Raw genomic sequence first — 12208 nt, 5'->3', positions numbered from 1 at the left:
AAAGCTTGTCAAGAGATGCGGTGTGAGCAGTTTCCCTCCGATGGCCAGTCAGAGTTAGCTCAACTAACAGAATGCTGAATCTCACAGAATGCTTGAATGCTGGAATGATGAATCACTCCCCAGTGATTCTGTTTTAATATTCTCATATTATGATTTAATTGGCCACTCGGAACGTGCCATGTTAAGGGGTGTTAACAAACAAACCCTCAGAACATCACGCCTTCTTTCAGATACAGGATAATCTGATTTGTGGCTAAAAAAATATCTGGGTGCGGTGACGTTACTTTGACTTATATCTTATGAACATTGTGCATGAGTGTAGTTAATGATTCACTTGGCAAATCTAAAATGACTGATCTGTTGACAATATGTTATCATGTGTTCAGAGCTGCATAATTTTCTGGGCTCGCTGGAAGACAGAATCTAAAATCCACCTTAGAGAATGGAATTTACGTCTGAAGATGACCGGTGGCCATAGGTCAATATGTAGGTGAAAACTGACCATTCCTGAACGTTCCAGTCTCATCACCTCTCGCATCAACTATTGTAACTCCCTTCTATTTGGTCTCCGAACTAAATCCCTTCATAAACTCCAACTTCTCCAGAACTTCTTCTTCCGGTACAGACGCTTCTGCTTTTGCTCCCTTATCTTTTTTCCCAAGGCTCTTTGTCCTGTCTGCCTACAGAGCGCTTCTCTGCATTTCTTCTGGAAATCCCTATTTTTTGGAAATGGATTTAATTAATTGGTCATTCAGTGCAATTGATAAGATTTTTTCTACGATGAGAACGGAGGAGGGGGTTACCACATGCCCGCAAGGGACACACGCAGCGGGATATGCGCTCGATTCCTGGGAGGTGTGGAGGATCGTATGTCTCTCTCAGCTGTCCATTGAGGACGTCGAATGTATGTGGATATTTGGCCTGATGATCACTGGATTTCTTCTGATTGGAGTGGGAGGATATCTGGTTTTCTGGAAATTTGGGAAGACGGGAGCGATTGGAGGACGACCCGCACTCACGGAAAGCGCCGCCCGGGCGGAGACCTCACAGACTGGGACGCTACTCGAGGTGAATCGTAAGCTGGACAATGTCCTAGCTGCGTTACCGGTGTTAGTGCGCAAAATGGATGTCATCTCGGAGAGGGTCACCGGACGGAGTGGAGATGTTTAAAACCTAAACTGGCTTCACTGGAGGACTGGAATGACAGACTGAAGGCAGAGAGGAAAATTATCTCAGCCTGACCCAAACAAAATCTTGTTATCCAAATCTGATGCCAAGGCAGCCTTCAAGATGCCAACAACAACAACCCCCACGAGGGAAGGAATGCAGACAGATGCTGTGAAAACCCGACCCCCACCCCCACCCCCCACCCCCGCCTTCAGATTGTGGACTTCTGCCTAGTGAGGTCATCAACCTGCAGGGTCAATGTGCTCTGCATTCCTCCCAAGATCTCCCTCCCACCTGTGGTCTACAGTGGTTGAGCTCCCTGGGACAAATAAAGCTTTTCATTTCATTTTCATTTTCATTTCAACTCTGCAGCATGCATCATTACTGGTACCCCCTCAAGAAATCACATCACTCCTGTTCTTAAAAACCTGCATGGTTGCCAATAGAAGCCAGGACCATATGCAAGATCCTACTACTCACATTTAAATCTATCCATAGCATGGCCCCACTTTATCTGTGTAATTTACTAACTATTGTCATGTTTTGAGGTAGGTGTCTAACCCAAGACATACAGAATCAAGCACGGAGACGAGGTAAAAGAAGAACAATAATTTTATTTAAATGTGGAGGTGAACTGAAGGCATACTGGAGATCCAGCGGGAGGACAAATCCGGAAGCGGTAACTAGGGGGAGACCAGAGGTGAGTGATGGGAGTTGTAGTTCAGAAGGAATGTTTGAAGGCGGAACTTACGGTGAGGAAGTTTGGGATGAATGTGGAGGGGAGATGAGCCGGGGTGATATCCAGAAGAGACTTGTGATAGTCAGAGTGGGTGAGTGGAACGGACGAGGCGGATGAGGACGAGGCAGTGGAGAGAGTGTGATCGGTGGAGAGCGGGGCGGCAGGGTGGAGTAGGAATCCAGGCAACGAACCGGTGAATAATCCTTTGACTCAAAGATGGAAGAGGAACCAACGATGAGGTAAGTCTGTGGGTGAGTATCCAAACAGAAAAACGAGCTCAGGTTAAAACGAGTTTCAAAGTTTCAAAAACGAGACGAGATTCAAAATCACTGTGAGGCTAGAATCTACCAGGCAGTTGATAATCACCCGGCATCGAATGAGGATAACCGTCCTCCTTTTAAAGCCACCCCGCTGATCAGTCTGATGCGGATCAGCTGCGCTCCCTCTCCTGCAGGTAAAAACTCAGAGATGATTAGATGACGTGCCGAGTACTCACCCCGGCTCATGACAACTATTGCAACCACTTCCCGATCTCTTAGATCCTCATCTGCACTTCATCTGGTTCACCCTCGAGCTCGCCTTACCACCATGGGGAGCAGAGCTTTCAGTTGCTCTGCTCCACAGCTCTGGAACTCACTTCCCTCTGCCATTAGAAATACGGACTCTTTTCCATTATTCAAGGCACACCTCAAAACCCACTTATTCAAACAAGTTTATTCCCTTTAGACCTAGACCTTAGAATGTCTCAAATTTTTATGTATCTTATTTGTTCTTGCTGCCCTATCTAACCTCTGTTGTTTTTATTGTTTTTATCTTTGTTTAATTGTAAGGTGACCTTGGGTTTGAGAAAGGCGCCCTCAAATAAAATTTATTATTATTATTATTTCTATCAAAAGATGGGTCCTCATGGTGATGATGGGATGGACATGGTCAGCAACAATACCCAGGTGTTTAAACTAGGGCTGCAGCTATCGAATATTTTTGTAATCGAGTACTCTATCGAATCTTTTTTTCGATTAATCGAGTACTCTAATAAATTACCCTTTTGTGTTTGTAAACCATTATATCAAATAGCATGTTATAAAATATGAAAGACCTCTTAAAATGAGAAAGCAATTGCCAGTTATTCTTCAAGTTTTATTCAAAATTAGTTTTCAAAACTTCAGCACTTCAACTTTACTTCACAGTAAACAAATGTCTGTGCAAAAAATAAGTATACAACCTGAGCCGATTTTCCCCTCGTGTGAGAATCTAATAGCCTGCAAGCCAGACAAAACCTAGGAGGATAACTGTTGAAGTAGTGCTGCGAGCGGCTGCGGCCCAAACAGAACCAGAACCGCTCACGGCGCATGCACAAACATGGCTTGCCAGCTGTTTCCTTATTAACACACGTCCGTTTTAATTTCTACACTTTTTTTCTCACACAATAACAAGGATTGTCGAGAGCATGTTTGCTGTAGTTATGTCAAATTATACTGATCACAAAACATTTATTTACTTTCTTTCGTTTTCCTCCACCACTCATAAATACCCGTGTCCTCCTGCAGCAATACAGAGGGACAACAAATATCAATAACAACACAATAAAAAGTCTGACTTATTGTGTAAAAACTGCTATTTTTTAGCACATTTTAAGTCCGACGTGTTGCTACCAGACTTACGGTGTGAGCTGAAACTGAGTGCTACAAACGGAAAAGTCGCACAGTGTCCGCAGAATATATAGAAATACAGGCTAAAATGCATTATCTTGTAGAGGCTCCGAGTTTGCATGCAGAAGAGACATTTACATGTGGATGTCAGGTTGCAGCATCGAGGATGTGGTGTTGTGGTAGGCTAAATCCATTTAACAGTATTTACACTGGACTACGTTTTCCACCTTACGACGTGAAAAATGGTCCCACACCCTTGATATGTTCTGTCTTTTTCGCACTCCACCAGGGTCCACGTTGTCCGCCATGTCTTAAGAGAAAGTTAAGTTACATTCGCTACTCACGTGCGCATTCAGTCCAGTGGGCATGTGCGTCACTTATTTCGGTCCGGGTGAAACATGACCCTGGGTGATTGCAAAGCCATGAATTAATTAAATATGAATTAAACGAATCCTCGAGGCAGAGAATTTGACTCGAGGCTTTTTTGTACTCGAATTATTCGAGGTACTCGAGGAATCGTTTCAGCCCTAGTTTAAACCAGGCTCAGGTGGTACTAAGGGGACCAGAGTGGGACACGAAAATCTCCCCTCACCATCATTCCACCACTACCATGCTGAAGCATTGATACAAGGAAAGATGAACCCATGCTTTCATGTTAGCAACACCAAGTTCTGACCCGGCAGCTGAAATCCAGACCCGTTGGACCAGGAAACATTTGGTCTGGCGATCCAGTGTAAATTATAGCTTCAGCTCTCTGTTCTTGGCTGACAGGAGAGACACCTGGTGTGGTTTTATGCTGCTGGAGTCCATCTGTAGCTGTGCTTCTGCAGACCCTGGTAGGAACGAGTGCTTACTGGAATTACTGGAGTCAGCTTGAGCTGGTTGAGGGTGAATTTCCCAGTAGATAAGACCAGCCGAGCTGGCACCAACAACTAAGCAAAATTCAAATTTCCTTCATTTTCATTCTGATGTTCAATATGAACCTGCTGCCATCTGATTGGCTGATTATTTATGTGGGTTAATGACTCTTTGAGTAGGTGGAGTCTTTGGTTTGTTGTTTTACATCATAACTAGTTAACGCAGCTCAGTGAACCGTGTCCTCGCCTCTCTTGCATTTATTTTCATAAAGATATTTTGCACATGAAACCACCTAGATAATAAAGTGCTACATGTGGCTCTTTGTCCTCTAAAATCTGCAAAGAAACTAATTTAATTTCTCTGAATGTTCAGTGAAGAACTCCCAAAGACTCAAACCGTTAGTCTCCTCGGCTCCTGCTCGCCGTCGGCTCCAGTGAGCTGTTCATTAATGTCGTTCTTGGGTCCATCTAATTCTGGCAGTGATCATTTTAATGTAACTGATGTGAAAAAAAAATCAACAGAAACATTTAAAATTTTCTCTTTCAGATAACAAATAACATGACATTTTCTTCCACAGCAGGAGGACGTGTGAATAGAGCTCTTTATTTACAACAACCAGAGAAGAGCCACCACTGAGGGAGATGATGAGATGTTTTAGGTGTTTACTGAAACCAGCTGGGAGTTTCAAAATACACATTTTCATCCAAAACCCAACAGCAACATCATCAGAAAGAGTGTCATAAATAATAAATATCCATAAGTTAAAATTTCCGGACTCTGTGATGCGGCTCTGGTTTTATATGGATATTTTTTTGACCAGCGCTCTTCTTCAGAAGAACATCTGTGATGTTTTCCTCCCTGAGAGTATCTCTGCAGGTCATCGGGTCAACACCATTTACACAACTGCAGATGCTGCGGTGCATTGAGTGAGGGGAGTTTGTGCAACGCTTTAGCTGCTGAACCTGTCAGAGAAGGTGACACCTTCAAAGGCTTTTTACCCCACTTGTGATCATTTCTAGACGAGTCATGCACCGGTGAGTTGATAAGGATCACCAACTCTGAATGTTTTCACTTCTAAGCTCTGAGAGATCACTCTCCTTTTTACATCAGAGATAGTCTTGATTCAGATGCTTCTATCAGAGCTTGTGGCTCTCAGTCTGCAGGTTTCTAAAAGTAGAATCTGAGACGTTCATCTCTTGTGGTGCCAACGAACGTCTGTGAGTCACACAGCAGGCTTCAGACGTCTTAATCATCAACCCTAAAGTCAGGGTTGGTTTGGGTTTTAGTGGCTTATCCCTTTAGTTATGCTGCTTTAGACCTAGACTGCTGGGGCCATGTTGGTTTATAGTGGCTCATCCCTTTAGTTATGCTGCTGAAGACCTAGACTGCTGGGGCCATATTGGTTTATAGTCACTCATCCCTTTAGTTATGCTGCTGAAGACCTAGACTGCTGGAGGACATAGTGGTTTATAGTGGTTCATCCTTTTAGTTATGCTGCTATTTTTAAAGGAAAGGAGTTTCTAAGAATGCTTTTCAAGTATCTCAGGAGTCTCTGGGGTCTCAAATTTGTTCAAAACACTTTGAAGTACAGTATTTCCGGAACCTTTTCAGATTTGTTTTGATGAGTGTGAACGTGAGACGACTGTGGGAGGAGATGGAGACTCATGAAACTAAGTTATGACTGACAGGAAACAATGACTTTACACTGTAAACCCTAAACCGTTACACTGAAATACATTGAAGTAAAGATTGGGTCATTTTTTTTTTCATTAAATTTTTTATTTTATTATAACTGAGCAAAATACACAAAGGCTAAATGAGTCCACGTCCTCCAATGCATCTCAGGACTTTTAAACTAAATAGTCACCTCTAAAATATCGATACTAATGTGAATAATGTAAATTTTGCTCTTTTGTGTTGTAAATTAATAAAATGACTGATGAAGTATTTTCCACATGTCATCAGACTTTCGTTGGTTTCCTGTCCTTTTTTGCATCGATTTTCATCTTTTTGTACTTACATTTGAAGTTTTTTAACTGTTTGGCACCCGGCTAATAAACTTTAAGTCAGACGAGGTCCAAACAACCTGCCTCTAGACGTGTGCTCTACTCTCTTTTTGAAAATAAATAAATAGTTCTGACAATTATAAAACATCATGATGGGCTTACCGTTAAAACTGGAAAATACTGCATGTAAGTATAAGGCACAATAAAACAAAGAAAGGTGCAAAAATGTGTAAACATACATTTTTGTTTTAAATATAATTTTGATTTATTTATGCTTTTATTTTATTTATTAATGTTTCCTGCCCAGTATTTAACATGTAAAACACGTCAACCTGTTTCAAATATGCTTTATTACAGTTTTTCTCGATTGGTATGGCTCATTTCCTGAAACCGAGATGACATTCTCAAAACCATAAGGTCATTTGGCCAAACAGTCTGACAGTGCTGCCCAACATTATAGCTCACTAGCAAAATCAAATATCTTTCCCCAAACTCTTCGTCTATGCTTCAAAAGCGGATTCCTTTCCCATATAAAAGGTCAGTACAGTCAAAATAGCACAAATCCTTCTCAATTGCCTTGGCACATGTGCATTCATTTGGTGCTTTTGTCAAAATAACCTGGATGGTTTATCACAACACCATGGATCCCCTGCAAAAGCTCATATCTCTCCCAAAAGAGTTTATCCATGTGTCAAAACTAAATATCCTTCCCATATAAATAGTCAATGCCCCCAAAATGCATTATACCTTTGGCATTGTTTAAGCACTGCAAGTCAAATTGCTCAGACGTTGTGTCACTGAGGCACAGGTCTAGCAACAGAATACCACTATGAATAAAACCAATAGATTTCACAGTAAAATCGGCCTCCAATTAACCACTCATACTCAAGGAAACTGTAAACATTTTCATTCGTACAAAGAAATGTTAACATTAGAGAACATACAGGTGCTGGCCAGTAAATTAGAATATCATCAAAAGGTTGAAAATATTTCAGTAATTCCATTCAAAACGTGAAACTTGTACATTATATTCATGCAATGCACACAGACCAATGTATTTCCGATGTTTATTACATTTAAATTTGATATTTATAGGTGACAACCAATGAAAACATCAAATCTGGTATCTCAGAAAATTAGAATATTCTAAAGGCCAATGAAAAAATGTTTGTTTCTCTAATGTTGGCCAACTGAAAAGAATGAACATGAAAAGAATGTGCATGTATAGCACTCAATACTTAGTCGGGGCTCCTTTTGCCTCAATAACTGCAGTAATGCGGCGTGGCATGGACTCGATCAGTCTGTGGCACTGCTCAGGTGTTATGAGAGCCCAGGCTGCTCTGATAGTCGTCTTCAGCTCCTCTGCATTGTTGGGTCTAGCGTATTGCATCCTCCGCTTCACAATACCCCATAGATTTTCTATGGGGTTAAGGTCAGGCGAGTTTGCTGGCCAATCAAGGACAGGGATACCATGGTCCTTGAACCAGGTGCTGGTGGTTTTGGCACTGTGTGCAGGTGCCAAGTCCTGTTGAAAGGTGAAGTCTGCATCCCCATAAAGTTGGTCAGCAGCAGGAAGCATGAAGTGCTCTAAAACTTCCTGGTAGACGGCTGCATTGACCCTGGACCTCAGGAAACAGAGTGGGCCAACACCGGCAGATGACATGGCACCCCACACCATCACTGACGGTGGAAACTTTACACTGGACCTCATGCAACGTGGATTCTGTGCTTCTCCGCTCTTCCTCCAGACTCTGGGTCCTTGATTTCCAAAGGAAATGCAGAACTTGCTTTCATCAGAAAACATAACTTTGGACCACTCAGCATCAGTCCAGTCCTTTTTGTCCTTGGCCCAGGCGAGACGCTTCTTGCGCTGTTTCTTGTTCAAGAGTGGCTTGACACACGGAATGCGACACCTGAATCCCATGTCTTTCATGAGTCTCCTCGTGGTGGTTCTTGAAGCGCTGACTCCAGCTGCAGTCCACTCTTTGTGGATCTCCCCCACATTTTTGAATGGGTTTGTCGTCACAATTCTCTGCAGGGTGCGGTTATCCCTAGAGCTTGTACACTTTTTTCTACCACATTTTTTCCGTCCCTTCGCCTGTCTGTTAATGTGCTTGGACACAGAGCTCTGCGAACAGCCAGCTTCTTTAGCAATCACCTTTTGTGTCTTGCCCTCCTTGTGCAAGGTGTCAATGATTGTCTTTTGGACAGCTGTTAAGTCAGAAGTCTTCCCCATGATTGTGGTGCCTTCAAAACAAGACTGAGGGACCTTTTAAAGGCCTTTGCAGGTGTTTTGAGTAAATCAGCTGATTAGAGTGGCAGCAGGTGTCTTCTATATTCAGCCTTTTCAGAATATTCTAATTTTTTGAGATACCAAATTTGGAGTTTTCATTAGTTGTCACTTATGAATATCAAATTTAAATGTAATGAACATTGGAAATACATTGGTCTGTGTGCATTGCATGAATATAATGTACATGTTTCAAGTTTTGAATGGAATTACTGAAATATTTTCAACCTTTTGATGATATTCTAATTTACTGGCCAGCACCTGTATACAGGATTCTGTAAATGTGAACAGTTATAAACACAAACAAAAAACAAAAACAACAAAAACAACTCTAGCCCACCATACTGTAAATAAGGTTTCAGAACTATAGTACAGTAATATTTTCAGTGGTCGCCATTGTCACCCTCTCTTTCCTGGCCACCATCCTCATCCTCCTGGCCATCGACGCGCTGCTCTCTATCAGGCCATAAATTCTCATCCACATCGCAACAGATATTTTCTTGTGCGATGCAGCAGGGGAAGAAACGGCGTGAAAGTCTCAACCATCCCCTACATTGATCCCCTGTGATGTCCTCACATGCAGCATCCATTGCATGCAGCAGGGCCCTCTGGTCTTGAGCCTGATGCTCATACACCCTCCACCTCCAAGCTGAAAAAACTCCTCAATTGGATTTAGGAAAGGAGAGTAAGGTGGAAGAAACTCCATTAGCATCTGGGGATGGGTGATGAACCAGGTTCTGATGCGTGGGCCGCGGTGGAAGTTCACATTATCCCACACAATGACATAATGTGGTAGCTGAGGTCCTTCCACACCTCTCTCATTTTCTGGGATCAGATCAGTATAAAGGTGGTCCAAAAAATTGAGGAGCTTTTGTGTATTGTAGGGCCCTAAACTGGGAATGTGTGTGGCCACACCTCTTTCTGATATAGCGGCACACATTGTTATATTTGCCCCTCGCTGGCCTGGGACATCCACAGTGGCTCGGTGGCCAATGATGTTACGGCCACGCCTTCGACCTTTGGCCAGGTTGAAGCCAGCTTCATCAACGAACACTAGGATGTGAGGGGTGTCGTTGCCTTCTAATGCCATTATTCTCTACAATCGAATAGAAATAAATCTAATCAGTCAAGTAGAGACAGATACTGCAGGGAGGATCTAAATTACTGTACAAACAGGGAGTGGGAAACTGACGACAATTTCTAGGCAAAATGCTCTAGTCACACAAAGCTGCATTCTGAAGGTGAAAAGGATACCGCAAAACAAGAAAACAGTGGTAACCATGTCTTACTGTAATAGTGTTACAATGATAGACAACCAGTAGTTGACTTACATGCACATACTGGTACCGCAGCCCTTTCACTCTGTCAGAGTTTCTCTCAAATGGTACCCTGTAAATCTGTTTCATGGTCATCTGATGTATCTTCAATACCCGGTCTATTGTGGAGATGCTGATAGAGTTCATATTTTGGAACATTACATTGTCTAGCAGGATTGCATTACGAATCTGTCTCAGTGTGATGGCATTATTTGCAATGACCATGTTGCATATTTCTCGTTCTTGTTGTTCATTTAGAAGTTTTCTTCTGCCACCCACTTGAGGCTGTCGTCCAATCCTAGACGTACAGGTCAAAGGTCAACACTGTAAATTTGTTACAAAATGAATTACCACTGTAACTGTACTGCTGTCCTATGGTACTAGAAGTGTGATGCACTGCACAGTGACTGGAATACTATTCACAGTATTTTCTCCATTTTTCTGTCTTTGTCATTTTATAGTATCATATAACATCACATGACGATATTACAGTACACTAGGCCTACACACACACCAACACTGAATAGTTCAATAGCATAGTTCTGTACCTGTTTTCCCTGCGAAAGGTTTGGATGATGGAGGAGACTGTAGACCGAGCCACATTAGGCTGCACTCGGCGACCTGCCTCTACCATTGTGAGGCTATGGTTTATAACGTGGTCAATAAGGGTGGCCCGGATTTCATCTGGGACATCATGGTGCCTCCGTGCTCCTCGGCCTCTTCCCCCTATTCCTCCACGCATTCTCACTCCTCCTCCTCCTCCTCTTCCTCTTCTTCCTCTTCTTCCTCAAGCAGGAAGTTGCTGTTGTACTTGGCGAGGTGCTTCCATGTTCACACTGCAAATGAAACTGGCCCCGGGCCAAGCTCTGCCTATACTATACATTGGCAGCAGTCATGATCATAGACAACACCTGTCAGGTATCTGAACAACCTGTTTGATTGGTCATCTGAGATGTGGGAGGCTGCTCCTTCGTTAGTTCTAATTTCACCTGATTGATTGTCAAGTACTGTCATAACTTTATCAAATGTTCCAAGATATTCTTTCACGGTATTATATCTTTGATTAATTTTGACAGTTGAACAGACAATTGTTTATATGATGACTTACACAATGAAACCATGCTGATATGTTGTGGAGTGAGTGACCATTTCACTGACAAATCAACTAATCAGTTTAGATCGGCAAGATCTATTTATTTGGGAAATGTGCTAAATGTGGGCTCATTGTGCTAACTGTAGCTACTTGTACATAATCATTTGAAAAGAAGCACAGAGTCATTTGAGACTTGTACTAAAGCATTTGCAATTTGATTAAACCAATGAAAACTGACATTCTGTTGTGAACAATTGCAAGGTGGTTTGGAGATTTGTCCATGCTATTTTGTGAATGTCATCTCGGTTTCAGGAAATGAGCCAAACCAATCGAGAAAAACTGTAATAATGACATTGAATCTTCTGTGTTCACCAATATACATTAACTGTGTTGGCCATCTTGAATTGTCGAGACATTTTACCACATTATACGTAAGGAGCGGAGCCTCAAGTGGAGGAGTTTAAGCATCTTGGGGTCTTGTTCACGAGTGAGGGAAAGATGGAGCGTGAGATCGATAGGCGGATTGGTGCTGCATCTGCAGTGATGCGGGCATTGTACCGGTCTGTCGTGGTGAAAAGAGAGCCAAGCCGGAAGGCAAAGCTCTCGATTAACCAGTCGATCTACGATCCTGCCCTCACCTATGGTCACAAGCTTTGGGTAGTGGACAAAAGAACAAGATTGTGGATATAAGCGGCCGAAATTAGATTTCTCCGAAGGGTGTCTGGGCTCTCCTTTATAGATAGGTTGAGAAGCTCAGTCATCCGGGAGGGGCTCGGAGTAGACCCGCTGCTCCTCCACGTCGAGAGGAGCCAGTTGAGGTGGCTCAGGCATCTGGTCAAGATGCCTCCTGGATGCCTCCCTGGTGAGGTTTTCCAAGCACGCCCAATGGGGAAGAGGCCTCTCGCAGTCTCTCGACTGACCAGGGAACGCCTTGGGATTCACCCGGAAGAGCTGGCTCAAGTAGTAGAGGAGAGGGAAGTCTGGGTGTCCCGGCTTAGGCTGCTGCCCCGGATAAGCGGCTGAAAATAGATAGATAGATAGATAGATAGATAGATAGATAGATAGATAGATAGATAGATAGATAGATAGA

Source organism: Nothobranchius furzeri, chromosome 14 (genome assembly GCF_043380555.1).
Source record: "Nothobranchius furzeri strain GRZ-AD chromosome 14, NfurGRZ-RIMD1, whole genome shotgun sequence".
Classification (NCBI taxonomy): domain Eukaryota; kingdom Metazoa; phylum Chordata; class Actinopteri; order Cyprinodontiformes; family Nothobranchiidae; genus Nothobranchius; species Nothobranchius furzeri.
The sequence above is the reverse complement of the archived record's forward strand: the minus strand, read 5'-3'. Positions refer to the sequence as shown.